The sequence below is a fragment of the Zingiber officinale genome, chromosome 11B (genome assembly GCF_018446385.1).
Source record: "Zingiber officinale cultivar Zhangliang chromosome 11B, Zo_v1.1, whole genome shotgun sequence".
Lineage (NCBI taxonomy): Eukaryota > Viridiplantae > Streptophyta > Magnoliopsida > Zingiberales > Zingiberaceae > Zingiber > Zingiber officinale.
The window spans coordinates 24,260,374-24,270,548 of NC_056007.1; the positions used below are offsets into that span (position 1 = coordinate 24,260,374).

Sequence of the window (10,175 nt, forward strand, 5' to 3'; positions counted from 1 at the left end):
CCCAGGAGGGAGAACCCTTCTCCAAGGAATGGGGATGAACCCCAAGCCAAAAGATCCCCTAAAAAGGAGAGAAAACCATTTCAATAAGGTAGGGCACAGGCCTGGCACAACCCGTGCCATAGCTGTGTGGCATCCACACGGCCAGAGCCTTCTTGGTCTTGATCTGGGTGATAATGCCGGGTAGTTTTACACGGTCATGTCCTGCTTTCTCTTGGAAGAGTTACATGGACGTGCGGGATTACACGACTGTGCTCTGCTTGCTTGCTGGATGGGTGATACGGCCGTGTGGGATCACGCAGCCATGCCTTGCTTCTTATCTGGTGAGGCCACGTGGCTATGGTCTGCTTCTGCTCTGGAAAGTCCACATGGTCGTATGGATTCAAATGGTCATGGTCTTCTTCTCTTTAATATGTGGTATGGTTGTGTGAGTTCACACGGCCAAAGATTGCTTTACCATGGGCAAGACCACATGACCGTGTGGTTCCATACGACCTGAGCTTGATCTTCTCTAGTTGTTCCAATATGTGTCTTTTGCTTCATTTTTGCTCTAAATCATATCCTATCAATCAAAACAAGCAAAGAGTAGATCTCCAAACAGAATATAATGGAAGTATCATATTATAATGAAATATGGTGCAATAAACATAGATTATACTCATGAAATACAAGTAGATGTGCATTAAAGTATGCATAAAAATATATATAATCTACGCACATCAACTGTCTAGCCCGATCTGGGTGCCTGAACCCCAGGAGGCAGCTAGGGTGCCCTAGGCTCGTGCCTTGATTAAGGGCCAGTTCAGCTCAGTCTAGGCACCCGAACCTGGTCGAAGTGCCCGGACCAGAAAACTTATCTAAGCCACATTGTCGTCAATCTGTTATGCCATGGATAAAATTTTATCCACACCCAGACATCTAGAACGGTCTATAAATTTAGTTCTAATTTGGTATTCTATAGAGTTGCTTAAAACCTCTATTGTTTCTTGCCCATTTGATTAATGGGGTATGAACATAATAGGACCTTTTCCCTTGGCACCCACTCAAAAGATATTTTTACTAGTGTCTATAGATTATTTTTTAAAATAAGTGGAAGCCGAGCCCTTAGTCAAAATAATTGAGAAAATGGTTATTAAATTCTTATGGAAACATATTATCTATAGATTTAGTATTCCATGTAAGCTAGTTTCTTATAATAGAAGGCAGTTCCATGGAAAAAGGATTCGAGAATGGTGTTTGGGATATGGTATCACGCAGGCCTTCACTTCTGTGGCTTATCCACAGAGTAATGGCCAAGCTAAAGTAACAAATAGAGAGATTATTGGTGGTCTTAAGATGAAATTAGATCATGTTGATGGTAGTTAGGTGGGTCAATTACCTAGTATCTTATGGGCATATCATACAACTCCCCGAGAATCGACAGACATAACTCTTTTCCACCTTATTTATAGCGGTGAAGCAGCGGTCCTGGTCAAAATTGGCATGGAATTTGATCAAAGAAGCTTATATGACATGGATACTACTAACTGACGTCTCATGGAAGTCAACTTAATAAAAGAAGTTTAGGATAAGGTGGCAACTCAGCATATATCATATTGCCAACGAATGAGGCAAAATTTTAATAGAAGAGTTATCCCTTGATTTTTTCAGGTAGGTGATCTGATCGAGAAACACATCAAGTCAGTAAGATATGTTAATAAATTGGAGCCACAGTGGGGAGAACCCTACAAAGTGATACAGAAGCTCACCTCAGGCTCATTTATCCCCAAGATGCATAGGGGAGAAAATTAGAAAGACCTTGGAGCACCGACCATCATTAGGCGTATAGAGCTTGATAAGTATGCCTTTAACTTACTCTTGTATTTTGTTCAATTTTCTATATACTTAATGAAAATGTAGGAAAATTCATCTAAGAGATTTATTTAACACCCTGAGCAATCGAATATGCTCTATACAGTCAAACTATGACTTTAAACTATCTACAGTTAGATTATGGCTTTAAACTATATATAGTCGAACAGAGACTTTAAACAATATATAGTCGAATGATAACTTTAATACTATTCAGTCAAATGACGGCTTTAAACTTTATACAGTTGATGTGTGTAGATTTTATACACTTGTTTAACATGTTGTGACACACATTCTTATGTTTTATACATGCTTTATCTATGCACTTTCATGTTCCCTGCTTTACTTTTAGCATAAATACTTTTCTTTGTTTGGAGATATTCTTTTGTGCATTTTATGCATTCAGGAGTCGAATTTGGAGAAGAATTGATGTGTGCGGCTGATTCTACAACCAAACGGAGGAAAAATGACTTTGGCAATGAGGGTCACATGACCTTGCAAAGGGGAATGACCCTGGTCGTGTGGTCATGACAGGGCCGTGTAGCATCGATAGTAAGGGAGAATGCCTTGGCCGTGTGAAGAGTACACGGTCGTGCCACCTTCTTCAGCCAGCCAGTGCACGGCCGTGTATGGTTACATGGTCGTGTAGCCTTTCCAGTGACAGAGATTGCCCTGGCCGTGTATTATTACACAGTCGTGTAGCCTCTCCAGAGCCAAAGAGTGGCATGGCCGAGTGTGCCACACGGTCATGTAACTTTTCCAGATAAGAATTGATCAAGCCGTGTGGTTTCACACGGTCGTGTAAGCAAGCAGAAGTGGAACATGACACGGCTGTGTGAGGATCACACGGCCATGTGACCTTGGCCGAGAGGAGGAATGCCCTGGCCGTGTGGATCTCACACGGCCGTATCCTAGGTCGTGTGGCACCCAAATATCCTCTTCTATATATAGAGATTATTCCTCTTTGAAAAGGGGAGGCTCTCCCTTTGGGGAGATCTATTCTTGGGCGAATTTCTAGCGTTTGGAAGGAGATTTCTGTCCAATATTCGACTCCAAGAGCGGAGGATTGGTTTCGGAGATCACTTGTCGTATAGAGATAAGCATTCCTTTCTATTCTTCTTGATCTGGTTCAGAATGTCTTGGATCTTCTTGTGTTCGATCTTTTCTTCATTCTCTATGTGGTAGATCCTTTGTTTTAGAAAGGAGGGAGTATTTGTGATGTAAATTAATGTAAGATTCATGGATTTGCTATCTTCTTGATTCAAGGATATTGTTATGTTTTGTATCAATCAATCATCTATGGATTGTTGTGTTTTGTGCCTAATTACCATTCTGGATTGGTTCTTTGTATTTTTTGTGGAATCTTGTTGAGGAATCCACTGAATTGTATGATCGTGACAAGGCTACCCCGCTAACGGGCATTTTAGGGGATCACCTTTAGGGGTAAAGCAAGAACATACAAAGAAGTAGGACAGATTGATATACTTAATTCTATATCTTAAGGTGAATTGATTAGTGATGCGTTTCTATGTCATATGATCGAGGGGCGTCGTGACAGGGCTGCCCCGCTAACAGACTTCATAGGGATCATAACTCTTTGATTACTTAATGTTTAGATTTGAGTCCTTGACTGGTTTTTTCTACAAAAGATAACCGGTGGCTTCTTACGAATACATTACAATTGAGGACAAGGTTTGGTAGATTGCATTACATTGATGAATATCACAAGAAACCAAAACTCCTAGAACCTTATTAAAATTGAATTTATGCATTTAACCCTTACATCTAATCTTTAGTTGTAAATGATCTTTTAATTGTTTGTTTAGCTAATTCACTTTTGAGACATCTTTGCTGCTTATAACTAGTCCCTGTGGATACGCTATCTTTTATTATTACTGATGACGTAACCGTACACTTGCGGTTCGTAACAAGTTTTTGACATCGTTGTCGGGAACTGCGCTTATAACAATAGGGATTATCAATTGAGTTAGACTAAACTTTTCTTTTCTTTTCTTACATCTGATTTGTAACTAGTTTTCTAATTCTGTTTTGTATTCCTCCATTTGCATTAGTTCTTTGTTTTCATTCATTGCATTCTTTCATTCATTCATTACTTTATTCTTTAATTCTTTTTGTAAACTACATTCTTTCTATTCTTGTATTCTTTTCTTTTCTTAGAATCAAATTCTTTAATCCTATTCTTATATGCGAAGATCTAACTTTGCAGGAGATCTACTTCCTCTTGTCCCCGAGATTGATAGAACATTCCATAGAAGGAGAATCTTGCAAAGACATCAAGAAGAGCAAGAACAATCAAATATGGCTAATAGACCACTTAAGGATTATACAACACCTTATACTAGAGGGTTTCGCTCAAGCATTACAAGACCCTCTGTTGAAGCAAATAACTTTGAGATCAAGCCTGCAATAATAAATATGGTGCAGTAAAATTAGTTTGGAGGTGGACCGCATGAAGATCCTAATCAACATTTGGAAGTCTTCTATGAAATCTACGGTACCATGAAAACGAACGATGTTCCTTCAGAAGCAGTTAGACAATTACTGTTTGGGTTTTATTTAAGGGATAGAGCTAAACAATGGTTGAATTCCTTACCCCCAAATAACATTACCACTTGGGAGCAATGTGAGCAGCAATTCTTAGATAAATTCTATCCTCCTTGGAAGACAGCTCATATGAGAAATCTTATCACAAGCTTCAGACAATCCAATTCAGAATCTTTATTTGAAACATGGGATAGATACAATAATATGCTCAGACAATGCCCACATCATGGATTAGAGAAATGGTTGGCCTTACACACTTTTTATAATGGCATAAACTATCATACTAAAGTGTCCCTAGATTCAACAGCTGGAGGGGTACTTATGAACAAAAGTTTAGATAAAGCCGAAGAAATCATTGAGAGTGTAGCGCAGAAACATCATCAATGGGCAACATAGAAAAGTGGAGGCTATTCTTATTCAAACCCAACAAAAGCATTAGGAAAATTTGATGTAGATGCAGTCACTCTAATGACTGCAAAGCTAGATGCTCTTACAAAGAAACTAGAAAATATGGGAACTAGCACTAATACAGTAAATGCCATAATATGCTGTTGTGAAACATGTGGAAGTTCTGATCATTCTCAAGACTCATGTCCTTTGGGAGTTATCTCTGCACAAATAAATCAGTTAGAGCAATATGATGCTATCATGGGTTTTAATCAAAGGAAGAACAATCCATATTCCAACACATACAACCCTGGGTAGAAGAATTATCCTAATTTCTCTTATAGAAACAATCAAGAAAAAGGACCATCCATGGGAGGAAAATCAAATTTCCAATCCGAGCAACAGAATTTTCAGCAACAACAACAATTTCTCAAGGCTATCGGTTTTCTAAAATTGAGAAGATGCTTGAGGAAATTATATCCAATTAAAATGAAATAAAGCAAGACATTTTGAAGCTAACTCAGAGAATAGATAATTCTGAAAAGTATCAAAAGATTCAAGATAGTCAAATTGCTCAGCTAGCTTCATCATCTTCAAGAGCGCCAGGGTAATTTCTGAAAAAACCTGATGTTAATCCGATAGAGTATTGCAATCGGATTGAGCTTAGGAGCGGACGGACCTTGGGGGATCCTCAAGTGACTACTCCAAAAGGGATGAAAACTGAAGAAGAGCTCTCTCCTCCAACACTTGAACTAAATCAGATTCAAGAAAATGAGGAGAGTATCGTTAAGGTTGAAGAGACTCTTCCACTAAACCAACAGAGTCAAGTAATCCCTTTTCCTCAGAGATTAGTAATGCTAAAGAAGGATGAAGAGTTTGGTAGATTTTTGGATAAAGTCAAAGAAATTTGTGTTGAAGTTCCTTTAATTGATGCAATCCTACAAATGCCAAAGTTTGCCAAATTTCTGAAGGAGATTATGTCGAATAAAAGAAGAAGGGGAGATATTGAGACCATTGCACTTACCGAGGAATGCATCGCTTTATTTGAGAAGAACATGTCCCCAAAGCTTAAGGATCCAGTAAGCTTTTACATTCCTTGCAACATAAGATCTGAATTTGTAAAAAAAGCTTTTTGTAATTTGGGGACAAGTGTTAGCCTCATTCCCTATTCAATCTGTAATAAGTTAGGTCTCAAACACATGAAGCTTACTACCATGGCACTTCAATTAGCTGATCATTCTTGCAGATATCCTATGGCCATTATTGAAGACGTGTTAGTAGAGGTTGATGGGATTACAATTTCCACAGATTTTGTAGTTCTAGACATGGTAGAGGATCCAAAGATTCCAATCATATTAGGAAGACCCTTCCTTATAACTGCTGGAGCAATAATCAATGTTAAAAATCATAAGCCTTCATTGGTAATCGGTAAGGAAAGGTTGGAGTATGATTTGTCTAACTCTTCTAACCATGTCTCTTCATTCTTATTAAGTGTTCGCAGCGGGGCGGATGCTTATCAACTTGAGGAGTGAAATTTCCATCCTCATGGGAGGCCACCGGATGAGGAACATGATCCGGCGAGTGATATTGGGAGGAGGCCACCCAATAAAAATGAGAAATATGTTTGCCCTCCTAGGGCAAGGAAAAGAGAAGGGAAGTAAGAAGATTGGACGAGCTAAAGACCTTAAACAAGCATTTCTTAGGAGGCAACCCTAGGGTTCCTTTCGTATTTTTCAGTTTTTGTTTTTTTTGTTTAAATTGGTGTTACTTTTATTTTCAGGTTGAAATTTAACTTCTATGAGCTGACCATGACTACTTCATAGGCATGGAAGCATTGGAGAATCAGGGAAGGAGTAGAACTATCCTTTGGAGCAAAACAGAGCTTGACCGTGTGTCAAACATGACCGTGTATGACCTGCAGAGAAATAGGATGCATGGGGCGTGTCCTTAAGACACGGTCATGTAAGGAGTCCCGAGAAGAAAAACTGTCCGGTCGTTTTCTAGACATGGCCGTGTGATGATTCTAGAGGAAGAAATGCGCCCAGACGTGTCCCACACACGGCCGTGTAAAATCTAGCGGAGGAGTCTGCATTGGTCGTGCCATCCAGCACGGTCGTGCAAGGCTAACCGAAGAGGAGAAGGACGAGGCCGTGTCCCACACACAGCCTGTTGGGATCTAGTGTGCCAAAGACGCAGAAACGCAGCGAAAAAATTACTAGATCCTCTTATCCAGCAGATCCATACAAAGGGAAGAAACATTTTCTATTCATAATCTATACTAAGCTACATGATATGATTATACCTTTGTTGTGTGCCCTTCACAATCCCGATAGCAACCTCTTCTTGTTTAGATGCAGATCTCAGTGTGTTCAAGCGTTCGCGCCTCTATGGTATCCACACGAACATATCCTTCATTCGTCCCATGAACGAAGCCTTCGGAGAAGAACCATGTTCTTGTACTAGCAAGAAGCATGGTGCGGCCAAACATCAAGAATCGGCCATGGAAGGAGGAGAAAGAAGATGGAATCTCAAGAGTCACCACTTTCTCATCTAATTCATCTAATGAAAAATAAATGACAAAAACCTATTTATATTCATCCCATGAATATCAAGGGTCTTTTGTCTCTTTGTATTCCTCTTAATGGGTTGGATTTATTATATTGGATTAATCATTAATCCAATAACCTAATAAGTCTAACCCATTGAGTCTAACCCATTAATCCAATGTGTCTAATTCAGATTGAACTCAATCCAATGAGTGAGTTCATTTGAGTCTAACTCAATTAGTAACCAAAAGGCCTAATCATCTCATGATTGGCTCTTAGGGCTAATTACTAACAATCTCCCACTAGTACTAATGTCAATCACCACTAAGATGGCACCAACACTTTGGATTTACCCATTATTCTTAATATCCTTAGTATTTTAGTCAAACTAAAATACCCATCTCCAAACCAATATGTTCTTTGTGTGTGACCCTATAGGCTCTCGTAACGTTGGCAATGTATCCAAATCAACATTTGCGATACATAAACAATGAGTGGCATCTAGCAATGCATCATTGCTACCCTAGTGACGAGAAAGTCGAGATCCAACCAAACCTGTCCGTGGCTATTATCTTGTATGACTCAGTGCCTCCATTCTTGATATCTAGATTGATCAATGAGGCATAGACCATGTCATCCCCTTATCAATCTTTTTGTTTCTTGATCTCTAAGTAGGCACACTATACAAATAAGCTCAATATCTCATATTGACTTATCTGAGTATGGCTATACATTCCTATGTTCTACTAATCAAGGGGCCCACAGATATCGCTTCCATTATATGGAAGGGATAGATCTCATCTACATCACTCACATCCCTCCGCATAATTTATTGCATACCTAGTGATCGACTTTATAGTCCACCCTGTTACGGGTGACATTTGACGATACCAAAGTACACAACTCCTTATGTAGGGAACCGTAGTGACTTCAGGTCTAAGGACTATTCATAACAATAGTCACATGATAATGTTTATGACACTCATAGAACGATCCATGAAACATCTCATGGCGGGTCAATTCAATATATATTCTCTAATATATACCCATGTGTCAACCTGATATCTCATATCCATGACTTATGAGATCAATTCATCCGTTGACCTACATGCTAGTCTCAACGCATTAATATTGTCCTTGTATATTAATGTTCAACTAGGAATAATTAAGAGTAGTGTTCTCTACAATATCTCACTATCAATTCAACTAATTGATATATTGTAGATAAGAACCTACCACCCAAGGACATTATTATATTTATTCACTCGGCATTGAACTGAAGTAAATATAATAACCATAACTTTTGTCTTCTAATGAAATAATGAAATATGATACAAAATGTCCTAAGTCAATCAACTCTTGATTGCCTCTTAGGGCTTTCACTAACAATCTCCTTATGTCACTAGTGTCAATCACTAAAATATCTAATATCCATTGACCTAGTGTGACCATTGTAACACCCATAGGGTCCTTAGCAAAATTCTAGAATATTTTATCATGAATAAAGAAAAAAAATATATATGCTTTAGTTAAATTTTGCTCCTAGCCGAACACTTAAACAAGTAAAATAGAAATAAAAATATATAAAGGTCTAGGACTTGAACTCTAGATCTCTCATTAGATGCCTGAATAAAATAACCACTAGATCAAGAGAAATTATTGTTAGAAAATAGAGGGAAACCATAATTAAATGTAAGAAGAAAAGGCTCTTCTCTTAGAAGGAGAAGTGAGAGTTGTCTTCTTCCTCTCTAATGAAGAGATGCTCTAGAATATTCTTTTCTTGCTCACCAAGAAGGGATGTATCTAGACTTTTCTCTTAATTATGAAGAGAGTAAAAGAAAGGAGGAAGAAAAATATATTTTTCCTTCCTCCTCTCATGATGAATAAAAGGAGGAAATTAAAATGAGTTAGCATTTTTCCTCATTCACCTTCCTACTCCCTCTTCCTCCACCGTGACCTCTTCTTCACCATTTCCTCTTATTGCCGAGACCAAGGAGCAAGGAAGTTTCCCCTCTCTAGGAAGGATCCACAACAAAGGTTAAATCTCTAAGGAAAACAAGCGCAAGGAAGTGAGTATCCCGTCACTGCAGTACAAGTAGCTTCGGTTTAAAATATTTTTCGAAACTCTAAAAAATTTCTTGCAAGAATGTGGTCAAGATAAAGAATAGGTAGTCACTTAGGGTTAACAAGTGATAAGAGATGCTTCATGTTATAGAAAAAGAAAAAGAGAAATTTAGAGCCTTATTGCATGTTTCGGCCAAGGATGGAAGAGAGGACCTAGAACAAGTTTTCTTTGATCACATGCTTACTTTTTCTACTCTATGATATATGAATTTCACATGTTGTTAGTTAAGTCTTCATTCTTCATGTTGTGAAAAAAAAAATAGATACCTATCTATATGGTTCGGCCAAAATTGATTATAAGGCCTTAGGTCAAGAATTTTAGATAGAAACCATACTAGTTGTACCTCTTTGTGATGTATGAATTTTTACATGTTTATAACCAAGGTTTTTATGCTTCTTATGGAATAAAATGGTATGAAACCCTACTGATATGTTTGGCCAAATTGAAATAAATGGGTTAGGGTTAAAGTTTTGAACTCAAATAGGCTTATTCATGAAGTTTAGTGCCTTGTAGGTACTTGTACAATGCTCTATAGGTACTTAGATTAAATGTGCATGTTACATGTTTAAGTCTTATGCTTCTTATGGAATAAAAAGACATGAAACCCTACTGATATGTTTCAGCCAAATGAAAATAAATGGGTTAGGGTTATAGTTTTGAACTCAAATAGGCTTATTCATGAAGTATAGTGCCTTGTAGGTACT

The 10,175-nt window shown here is 38.2% G+C and overlaps 1 non-coding gene across 1 annotated transcript; it reads right to left on the bottom strand.

Moving 5' to 3' along the window:
* Window positions 1-4,539: 4,539 nt before the first annotated feature.
* Window positions 4,540-4,646, bottom strand: LOC122035534. The gene has a single exon (XR_006127083.1). It is a non-coding gene; the product is annotated as a small nucleolar RNA R71 (small nucleolar RNA).
* Between the last annotated feature and the right edge of the window lie 5,529 nt (window positions 4,647-10,175).